Here is a 10,854-nt window from a genome sequence, read left to right as displayed (position 1 = left end):
TGTCATTAGTGGGTGCAAGATTCAGTCTGATAGCTCAGTCATAGTTGATAGGATGCGTCCTGCCCTGGTGATGGTCGTGGATGTTCTAGTGTGAATAAATATAAATCCATGGAAGTTGTGACTGATGTCAGTGGTATGCATACAGTAACTGAAACGGATGCTGCTGCTTCAGTTCTAATACGTTATTCCATAGTTGAAATCTGAGTTCTTGCGTCTCTAAAGACTTTAAGCCAGAGGTTTTCAGCTTATCAGAAGTTTTCTAGTGAGATCAGTAATGGTGAACAAGCTTCCCTGAAAGACAGCTTGCCTGCAATGTATAGCTATAGAGGAGCAAAAGATATGTGTTAAGACACAGTTGAAGCTAAGTAGTCCAACAGGTTTTGCCAGTGCCCCACATAATCTGGTCTTGTGGTTGCAAGCATGACTTGCCCCCCTAGCTAAGTAGGGTCTGCCCTGGTTGCATTTGAATGGGATACCACATGTAAGAACTGTAAGATATTCCCCTCAAAGGATGGAGCCACTCTGGGAAGAGCAGAAAGTTTCAAGTTCCTTCCCTGGCTTCTCCAAGATAGGGCTGAGAGAGAGTCCTGCCTGCAACCTTGGAGAAGCTGCTGCCAGTCTGTGTAGACAATACTTTGCTAGATAGACCAATGGTCTGACTCAGTATATAGCACCTTCCTATGTTCCTAACTGAGTGAAGTATGCACGATAGGCCATGTGCAATGTGTTTTTCTGTGGCAGACATTTAAGAATTGTTGAGAAAAGGTAGAAAATGTTTAAAACTCCTGTTTTATCCACATGCATAGCTCAATATACAGATATAACATTAGTCACAGATATAAAATGACAACTCTAGGAAACTTTCCAAGACTCGACTCTTTCATAATTGCAATGGTCTTCTCTAAGTCCTTTCCATGTCCTTAGTAACACGTCTGAAGACTGCATTAAACTGATGGAAGTACTATCAACCAGATAGAAAAGCCAACGCATGTATTACCTGTCGAAAGATACCAAAATATGAAACTGCACATTATTGGCATACCTAATAATGTTATACTGCCCTCTTTCAAAATGGTGCTTGCATAGCAAACCAAAAGAGAATGTCAATACTTTTCAAAAACAATTAATTATTTAAAAAAATAGACAAAGCAAACATATTTATTGTCTATATGCAATATTTTCCAAACCAACAGAGAACCACAGCTTCACAGCCAAAGGAAGCCAAATTTAAAAGGTAACTATGAACATTTCTGAGACAATACTTGCAAATCTCAAATGCATCAACCAAATCCAGTAATGTGCTGCTCTTGAATAAGCATATTAAAATAATATTATAATAAGCATTTTCAGATGAAATGTTGGCCTGTGTCTTAGTAGAACCAGTTTGTTCATGCTAGCACTTGGTACCAAAAGACAGTTACCATTTATCTTAAAAGAATCTCATTTGGTTTGGACCACAGATGGCATCAATGGGTTGTACTATATTTTAAAGTGCTAATTGAAGCAAAATCAATAGATTGCTTTCCAGTGAATTGAAAGAGGTAGTGTTTGATTTCTCTAATGATTCCGAAGATTTCTTGTTAAACGTTATTTGCAGAAGGGAAAGTGTGGCGTTTGGAGGTGGGGAGTAATGTAATGTTTCATTACTGGATAAGGTAAATGAGTATTGTCAGAGTATATATGGTTATCTATAAATGGGCATACTGTTGCTCTACAAAGTCCCCAAAATGCTGCTATCACATCATGCTTCTGAGACAGCACAAAGGTAGCAGCTGGCATATATCTTATTCTATGCACTTGTCAGCAAAGCAAGTGTTAGGGCTGTGTCAAAAAGTCTTATACTATCATAATATATTATGACTTTTCTTAAGTTTTGGTGTTGTTCTTCCTAATAATTCTAAACTAATTGACTGTTCTCAACTTCCCTCCAACATTATTATTAACTGAAATGCTTTCTCCCCTGAATTGCAATGGTCTTGATTTTTATGTATCTGGCAAAATACCCATGCAATTTACTGTGTGAATTAACTAAATCCAATGTTTATTTTTTGTTTATTTAAAAATCCGATTATCTTTTGAGTGACAATATTGGCCGCCTTAGAGCATTTATGAGCTTTTGATGTGTAGCATCCTGAGTGAAATATCTAATTGGGTATATTCATAGCAATATTCTTATGCCACATTTCCCCCCCAAGAATATTATTAGTAAATTTTGAGGTTATAGAACTACTGACCCAATCAAACATGTACAGAGCTTGGCCTCTGAGTTAATTAAATATGGGTTAATAATATATTATAAGGAAATCATTGTCCTTATTACAGTTATTAGGTAGTTAGTCAAATTATAGCTTCAAAGGAATGCAGAACATGGATAACTCAGGATTAAATTATGCATTTGAACCTTAGGCCAGCTTTTACTGTTGAGACAGTTTGCTGCTAAGAGAAATTGTGTGTCATTGAAATTAAATGCTTTTCTGGGGATGGAAGGTTCCAGTTTTTTAATGAAATTACTGAGTGTGGTGTAGTGAAATGATTAAAATCTGTATTCCGGGAATGTGGCAGTGGGGAAAAAAATCAATAAATGCTAGCATGATTTTGCTGCTGAATGTGAATCCTAGGAACAAAATAAACTAGGACCACTATTACAATTAAAATCACAGCCCATTAACTGATTTTTCATCAGTCTGCCAAGCCATAATTCCTGCTAATTTTTAGCATACATTTGCCTGTTTCAAGGAGCATTTCAGATATCCTTGTTAGACAGGCAGTATGTTTGCCCTTCCCCCAGTGTTCCTGCATTGCAATCATTGTGCTTGCACTTATTATGTTACAAATGACCGAGGTAAGGCTGACATTCTCATTGCATGCAAAAAGACCTAGTCTGCCAAGCTCCCCCCACCCCACCTAATGAAGCAGCTTTGTGAAATCTCTCCATGTGCTAATACTAATGAAGATCCTCCAGCACAATTAAAATCACAGCCAGTGGCTGAAGAGGAAACACAAAACAATAGCATCTCTCTAGATGTGCATATTATTTTGATGTTGCAACCAGCTTTTGTTCAGGTCTAATGTTAAAAACCTTCACATTTCAAATGGCCCTTGACAGTGCAAAGCATTGTCAGCAACTTACATGCTCCAATTTCAGAGTGCAAGAACACATCCTCTTGCAGTCCTCCCCCCCCCCCCCACCGCCCTCCACATTTCTAGGTAAAGTATGTTCTTGGCTGTATTTTAAGCCTTTACTTTTATAGTTTACAGGAAGCAATTCTTTGTTTGCAGTGTACTTTATCCCTGATTCAGCTTTACTTTTATGCCAGAGAGAGAGGGAGGGAGAGAATGATCACATGTATAGTAAACTATTGAATCAGGGCAATGCTTTTTCTTTGTACAAATCACACACAGAGATATATTTCTTTTTAAAAAAACATACTAGCCGTGGATCAAGAATACTTTCATATGCAATGAAAAACTCTATGATCCCAATTCTAATCACATTTCCTTCAAGTCAGTGGAGTCTTACTTTTAGTAAGTGTTTTTTGAGTATCACTGCAATAAGTGTCTTTCTTAAAGCAACCCACATTTCAATATATTTTAAAACAAACCAGTTATTCTATTTCGATTTCTTTGGGTGTCATTTTCTTCCTGTAAGGACAGTGTGACTTGAGTGATGAAAGGGACTGTTTTAGTTGGTAAGTATAGCGTTTCTTTTGATAGCAATGCCACATGCCCTGCCTCCCCATTCGACTTTTTGAAGCATTCTGTGTAACTGGACAGCTTACACACTCCTACACCAAAAGGAAGTGGTCCAGTGTCTCTGAGTCTATTTTACATAGTCCCCGAATGTTAATATTTAGCTTAAACATAAGTGGTCGTTTAAGAGTGGTGCTCAGCAAATGCATGTACTTTTCCAGCCCAAGATTATCATTTACAGCCCTGCTCCCAAACTCAACTTTCTTACAACTTGAGGAGACGCTCTCCTAAGTGCGTGAGTGCGAAAGAGAGGGTGGACTTTGAAGAGCAGGAATGTCTTTGGTTCTTTTGCTCCGTTTTTGGTTTTCAAATCTGATCGGTCATTTATTACCGAGGCTGAAATGAGATAAACAATTCTCGCTCTCGCTCTCTTTCCCCCTCGCTTCTTTAACAGCAACTTTCATTGTTAGAAAGAGAGGAGCCGAGTTGGTTGACGTCACTTTTGGTTCGTGAAGCCTTCGCCTGGAAGTGAAGCTGAATAAACCTTGAGAAGAGAGTCTGCTTCAATCTGCTGCCGCTGGAAGGAACTAAGCAGAGACGAGGAGACAGAGAGAGAGAGAGAGAGAGAGACGCACACACACAGACAGCAGACACACACACTCACACACAGGGTTACACACGATCATGAATCCTCCTAGTTAGATCTCCCCAGTCTTTCTGCACTCCCTTCTTGAGGCTGTTTGGGGAAAGGAAACGTCCCCAGCATCCAGATAACACACGCATCCATCCTTTTCCGCGCCCCCCCGAGCAAAGAGCTCTGTGTATGTGTGTGTGTGGCGAAGGGGGAAAGTGAAATATCCCTTCTCCAAACTGTAAAGGTGAGTTCGAATCGATTTGGGGGTGTGTGTGGGGTGGGTGGGTACGGCTTAAGGTGGCAATATCTGGATTGTGTTTGTCGGATCGCCCCGCCGCTTGTAAGCCAAAGGAGAGGAGGAGGTGATGGTGGTGAGGATCCTGGCTCCGCTTGCCCAGGCTCCTCGGAGTGTCTGGTGGTGGCTCCCTCTCGGTCTCTTTGTTGCTGGGGCTGGTGCGGCTGCGACTGGGAGGGGGCCGGGGCTTCTTCTTTTTTTAAAAAAAAAATTGGTAATGACGACTACATTTTGCCTCGGCTCATGCGGAGCAGGAGATCCAAGTCTGGAAAGTGAAACTGACCTTGTGCACTCGGGACAGGAGGGGCGGGTGGTCTGGCACACAGGCGGGTGGAGGCTGGGTGTGTGGGGTGTGGACTCGCAGCTTTGTGAGGTGGGTGGGTGCCTTCCCAGTGCCAGGCGATCCCCCCCCCCCCCACTTTGGATGATCATGGCTGGAAAGAAAGTCTCGTCTTATCCCAGGGCCGGCTGGGCACGCAGGGCCACGTCTCCTTCAGTGCAGGCGAGCAATCTCGCTCGCAGGGGAGCTGCTCCTCCGTTGTTGTGTCCTCTGCTGCCTCTTCCCCCTAGCCGTGCCCTTCTCCTCGCAGTCTCCTCCTGGGTCTCCCGGTCCCGTCCCCCCCCCCACTCGCCTTGACTTGCTCGAGCCCGTCCTAGCCACTGAGGGGAGTGCCCTCCCCTCCCCTCCCCACTCCAGGGCTGCCCCATCCCGTTTGGCCCCCCCTGCTGGTCGGTGAGAGCAGGAGGAGGGGCGGGGAGGGGGGTTGCATGCACGCCCCCCCCCCCGCGGCTAGGGGAAAGTGGGAGAGGAATCTCGCCTGCTGCTGCCTCTGCGATCCTGCCCCCGTCTTGTGCTTTCTGTCCCCCCCCCCACCCTCTCCGATCCCACGGCCGACTCGCCCCCCTCCCCCGCCAGCTTCTCTTTTCTGCTTCCCGTTTTCAAATGCAACCTTGCCAGAGTTGATCCAAAAAAACTCCGCTTGGGGGTGGGGGGCGAGTAACGAGCGGAATGGGCTTCAGAGAGAGAAAGCGAGGGGGACCTTGCCTGTCTTTCTCGGGGCTTTGCTGCTCGCTTTTCTCTCGCTCTCTTCTCTTTCTCCCCCTTTATCTTTTGTGTGGGTTGCTTCCTTATAAAGCCAGCGAAGCAGCTGCAGCCCTTGGCTGAGTTGTTGAAATTTATCCCTTTGTGTATATTACAATATCCTCCATTTTTCTGCCCTCTAAACAACCAGCCTTTCGCCATCTTGGGCATTTAAAAAAAAAAAAAAATTCAAAGGCTGTGTGTCTGTGAGTGTGTCTTTCTCTCGTCCTCTCTTTTAAAGGGTAGAGGATGGATTTCCTTCAAGTCCCGTTGGAGAAGGCACAAAGTTTAGAAAATCTTAGGGACAGACGGTGACGTCATGTAAAGTTTTTAAGGGGGTTTCCCCCCTCCCCCTAATAGTGTGCGTGTATGTTTGTTTTCTTTCTAGCTATTTCTAGTCTAACAAGTTTTAAGCTGTGTTGGAGAATGAGAGGTTATAATTTCAGCTTATTAAAATGTGTAGAAGGGGTATGCCTGAGAGTACTAGCCTATGTATTTTTGTAACAGGTGGAGAAATGTTTGGATTTATTTGGTAGTCTCTTTTTCTTTTGTGTTCTCGTCTTTCAGTAGTTCACATATTAAAGAATCTAATTGCCAGGTGTGTGTGGCCATATGTTGTAGCAGTTCACTGATGGATAAGAATTATTTGCATCTGCAAGTGGTCCTGGGTCAATATCATACATAGGAGATGGCATCTTTCCTGAAGTCACACACTTGAGGGCAAAGAGGGTAGCAGCAAACTCTCCCCTGCCACAACACAAATCTTTCAGAAATGTTTGTGGATTGATTGTATTGTCAGTTTCTTCAAAACAGAATTCACGATGTGAGTTCACCTCGCTCACATTCTGGAGAGGACCTGTAGATGCTGCATGCATGGTAGGTTGTGTCCCAGATGCTCTAGTCTGTGGGGTGTTCAAAATGTAGTTAGTATGCTAAGTTCCAAAATGCTCCCTCAAAAAAAAAAAAAAAAAGTGTGTGTGTGTGTGTGAAGAATCATATTACCTCTTACTATAAGCTCATGTCTCCAGTTGTGAAAAGGGGAATAGAAGGTACTGTACTTTTAATTTACTTCCTCAACAAATACTACTTTTTTTGTTTTTGTTATTTTATAAAAGTTTTCGTAGTCCCAGGGCAAAGCTTAAGGAAACATAGAGCACTTCATAAATAATAGAATATTAAATCAAAATCTTCTTTTCTGTTCTGCTTCCTGTATTTGTTTTGTTTTTTCTTTCCACCTATTTACACTTGCGCTAACAACATGAAACTGCCTGTGTTTGATTTGCATTCTCTTTGTCTTCATGGTGTGTGTGCTTGGGGGGAACATTGACTACAATTAACATGGAAACTAATAGGAACATTTTTAGTACATCAAGATGTTCTTTTATTTAATACACACTCTAAACTAAGTGACATATTTAGCATATTTTTGTGCTTGGATAAGAAATATGCTTTTATGTTTACAAAAGTAAGTTATTTACCTTAGTATGTTCATTTATTTTTCTCTTTAAAAGAAGCCACTTTAGAAAGCTTGTCTGAATTGAACGGCTGCCAGTTATGTGAATCTTAGGTAGATGAAAATGTTGAAATAGTTAAAAGCACATAGAGCAGATGGCTCTAAATTATACATGCAACAAAGGCCTGGAAGATTTGGCAGATTATAAATGGTGAGCAACAGAAGATAAGCAGTTTAAGAAAATGGTCGTTAAGTATATTTGATACCTCACACCTATTGTAAACTGTGTGCACATTTTAGACACAATGCCGCATAATCAATAAAGCATGAAATATCAAGGAAATTGTAGCTGAAACAATTTTCTGTACTAGATGTATGTCGGGAGGGGGAGAGATGGGAATCTTAAATATTTAAGAGGAACATTTTGGATGTACAGGTAATTTCACACAATTTAAGTCCAATTTGACAAGCAATAAACTATTGTAAAAATTCTCTATATTTTTGGTGACTTTGAAATAATAGTATGTAAAACAAGACCCTGATAAAGTCACATATTTATTTTACATGGCTTTATAAATTTAAAATTGGGAGGAGTAAATAGTGGCATGGGGATAAATAAGGGAGAGGTTATTTTGCTATTTTGCTATGCTATTTTGAGAATGGTTTCTTATAGTGGCAATTCTTCTGAATTTAATAAATAAACATATTTGTAGACAGTATCTCTCTGTCAAACTGCAGGATTATAATACTAATGTTAGTACTTTCAGTAAAGTCAGAATCTGAGTCACTTATGTGTGTTTATTTCAAAAAGTGATGTCCACTTTACAAGTTCTTGCTTAGTGTATGAGTTTGCATTGTGAATCAGTTAAAAGCACTGTTTTATAAATTAATCTGTGTGATTTGTGGGTAATACTTGGATGTACATTTTTTCAATGCAGTAAGAAAGCTTCAGTTATATGGAACACTTATACCAAAGGCAAAATAGTGTACTTTTTACATTGCTAGTTGAATATGGTAGAATGTTTATTATTCATATGATAAGACATAGCACACAAATTAATGCCCCCCCCTCAAGACACATATTAAAAATGCAAATCAGAGTAATGGAGGCCCTAGATTTCTGGTTGCTTTTACCCTTTTTCTCATTTCTTTGTTTGCATGTTTATTATAGAACTGCAGTGTAAAGGAGCAGATGTTTTGCCAAACATCCTGATGTGTTGCTTTTTCTTAGGGGAGTGCGTAACTGTTCCTTCTGATGCATCGGCTTGACAGCTGGTTGATTTCATGGAGCTGCTAAGAAGCCATTAGTGGTGTCATTGAATTGAAACAGAACAGTCACTCCCAGCTTGAACTGCAATTGTTAATGTCTTTGTTGCTACTTTTGTGTTCCTACACAAGATGTAGAATATCACAGTTGCAAGAAAGTTCATTCTTTCTTTCTGATCTCCCTAAATTAGTTAAAGGATGAGATTGCCTCTAGATTCTAAATATTCTCATTATATCTTATCTAGAACTAGAATGAAAATGATTTGTTTCTGTAGAGGAATAAGATGAAAAACGAAATGTATAAAGAAAACACTATGATAAAAGCATGCTTAGAACTGGCATCATGTGCCTTGTAAAGCAGCAGTATTTGTTGTTGCTAAAATAGCCCCTGTGCTCATATTTATTTTTAAAGGGAACCCAGAGTGAATTTTAGCTTTAAAAGTAGTTCTCACAATCCAGCACAGAGTTATACACACATGTCCCATTGAAAACAATAGGCCTTGCATGTGTGTAACTGTGTGATGGGTTGGTGCAATGTGCAAGCACATTGGTGCAATGTGGCTCTTAGATGATTTCTGTTTAAAACTTAAGGTTGAATGGTGTTTGTCTTTACTCGAGTGAGTTGTGCATTTGAAGTCACAGGAGAAGATTCAATATATGAAACATGTAGTTGTGGTCCTCACATTGTATTGCCCACAGGGAGGCTCCTGTTGGTCATATATATTTAAGAGTTTTCTACAACAACCTCTATGGCCTTTTAAAAATAACTGTATTTATAAACTGCTAGAATAGGCAAGAAAAAATGCTGACAAAGTTAATAAGACAGACAATTATGTATTCACACTGGAAGGCTGGCTGAAAATTGATCTCCTGCAAATGAATATGTGTTTTAATGAAATCAAGAATGTGGGGCTGGGATGAGCGCCTTTCTGTGATACAGATATTACAGAAGAAGACTATCACATTTGCTGTGCTTGTGAGCGGGGGAGGGGGCGGCGGTTGAGAGAACTATTAAAAATAAATATATAATACAAGTGAATTTTAGCCCGTTGAAAAACGGGCGCTAGTAATGCTTTCGGCCCCCGCCGCCGAACCTCCCAGCTGCCCGATCCCACCGTTTGTACAGGAAAGAGGAGCTCGCCAGCAGAGCTCCTCTTTCTGCAAAGGCTCTTCTCAAACTGGCGCTTTGAGCGGAAAGGACGCCCTTTCCACTCAAAGCGCCAGTTTGAGAAGAGCCTTTGCAGAAAGAGGAGCTCTGCTAGCGAGCTCCTCTTTCCTGTACAAATGGTGGGATCGGGCAGCTGGGAGGGCGGTTCGGCGGCGGCATTTTTCAGGACCAATTTGGCCCTTAGTAATTTGGCGGGGGGACGGTAATGGTGGGATCGGGCCCCAAGGTTTCCCCCCCCACCCGGCTTTACTGGCAGCGCCAGGCCTCGGCGGCGGCTCCGCCGCCACCTCGGCCAGCTTCCCCGGCGCCTCTCTCCTTTATTTGCGGCGGCCGCTTCTGGCCCCGCCGCCGCCTCACCCGTACTCCCGCCGCCAGTTGCCCCGTCGCGGCCACCGCCACTTCTGGCCGTGGCCATGGCTGCGCCGCCGCCTCTCCCGCACTCTCCTCCTGGCGTAGGCGGCGGCCACTTCTCCTTCTCCCGGCCCCAACATGGCCGCCGGGTCCTGCCGTTCGTGCCTCCCTTGCCCTGTTCTGGGCATGCCCAGAACAGGCCAGGCACGAACGCACGCTTGGTGTCCGTCCACGGACGGACACCAAGCGTTTTATTAGAGAGGATAATATCATTTCTATAGCCCATTTCAAATGTTCCAAACCCTTCACATACGTTATCTTGGGAATCCTTACAAGGGTCCTGTCAGGTAGGCAAGTATTATTATTCCCATGTGAGAGCTGAAGCTAAAAAAAGTAGCTTATGTGAGGTCATCTCTTTGAGTGGCTGAGCAGAGACTGGAGCAGCAGGGTATTCCAGCCCACACTCTCGGCCACTGTGCTAGACCAGCTGGCTAACTTTTCTCAAGTTGACTGCCATGGCTTCAATTTTATTCTCCCATACACTGTCAGGACAGCATTTTGATTCATATATATTATCTATTCATTTCTCATCATTTCTATGTTATGGTTCTGAACTGAATGTGCTAGAGTCATTGCATTCTAGTGTGTTATGCCTTCCTCTGCACAGAATAACAGACACAATAATAACTAGTTAACTCATCTAAAAATAACCCCTTTGTAATATTTAATACATTAACTGCCACTTCTGTTTGTGCTTTTACAAACAAAACAAGTTTCCCAGAGTGACCATAAATACAGAATCTGGGCGGGGGAAATACAGCTGGGATCACGTGTTTTGTTGCACTGAATGCTATTTCATTCAGCACACTGATCCTAAACACTTGCAAGTCAGTTACTTTGAAATCAGTATTTTGCA

At 42.1% G+C, this 10,854-nt stretch overlaps 1 protein-coding gene and 1 long non-coding RNA gene across 4 annotated transcripts in view; one reads left to right on the top strand and one right to left on the bottom strand.

The window, feature by feature from the left end:
- Nucleotides 1-770: 770 nt before the first annotated feature.
- Nucleotides 771-5,459, bottom strand: LOC128329500 (uncharacterized). 2 transcript variants are annotated; one of them, XR_008309685.1, is made up of 2 exons: nt 4,903-5,459; nt 771-4,086 (listed from the first exon to the last, which is right to left on the bottom strand). It is a non-coding gene; the product is annotated as an uncharacterized LOC128329500 (long non-coding RNA). The 2 variants fall into 2 exon arrangements; XR_008309684.1 differs by having other exon boundaries at nt 771-997.
- BAZ2B (bromodomain adjacent to zinc finger domain 2B) overlaps nt 4,302-10,854 on the top strand; it is a 284,396-nt gene continuing 277,843 nt past the window's right edge. For both annotated transcript variants that reach the window (XM_053260587.1, XM_053260524.1), the window contains exon 1: nt 4,302-4,568. The gene's annotated coding sequence lies outside the window, so the exon portion shown is untranslated. The remainder of the gene's footprint in view (nt 4,569-10,854) is intronic.

The sequence above is a fragment of the Hemicordylus capensis genome, chromosome 1 (genome assembly GCF_027244095.1).
Source record: "Hemicordylus capensis ecotype Gifberg chromosome 1, rHemCap1.1.pri, whole genome shotgun sequence".
NCBI lineage: Eukaryota > Metazoa > Chordata > Lepidosauria > Squamata > Cordylidae > Hemicordylus > Hemicordylus capensis.
The sequence above is the reverse complement of the archived record's forward strand: the minus strand, read 5'-3'. Positions and strand labels throughout refer to the sequence as shown.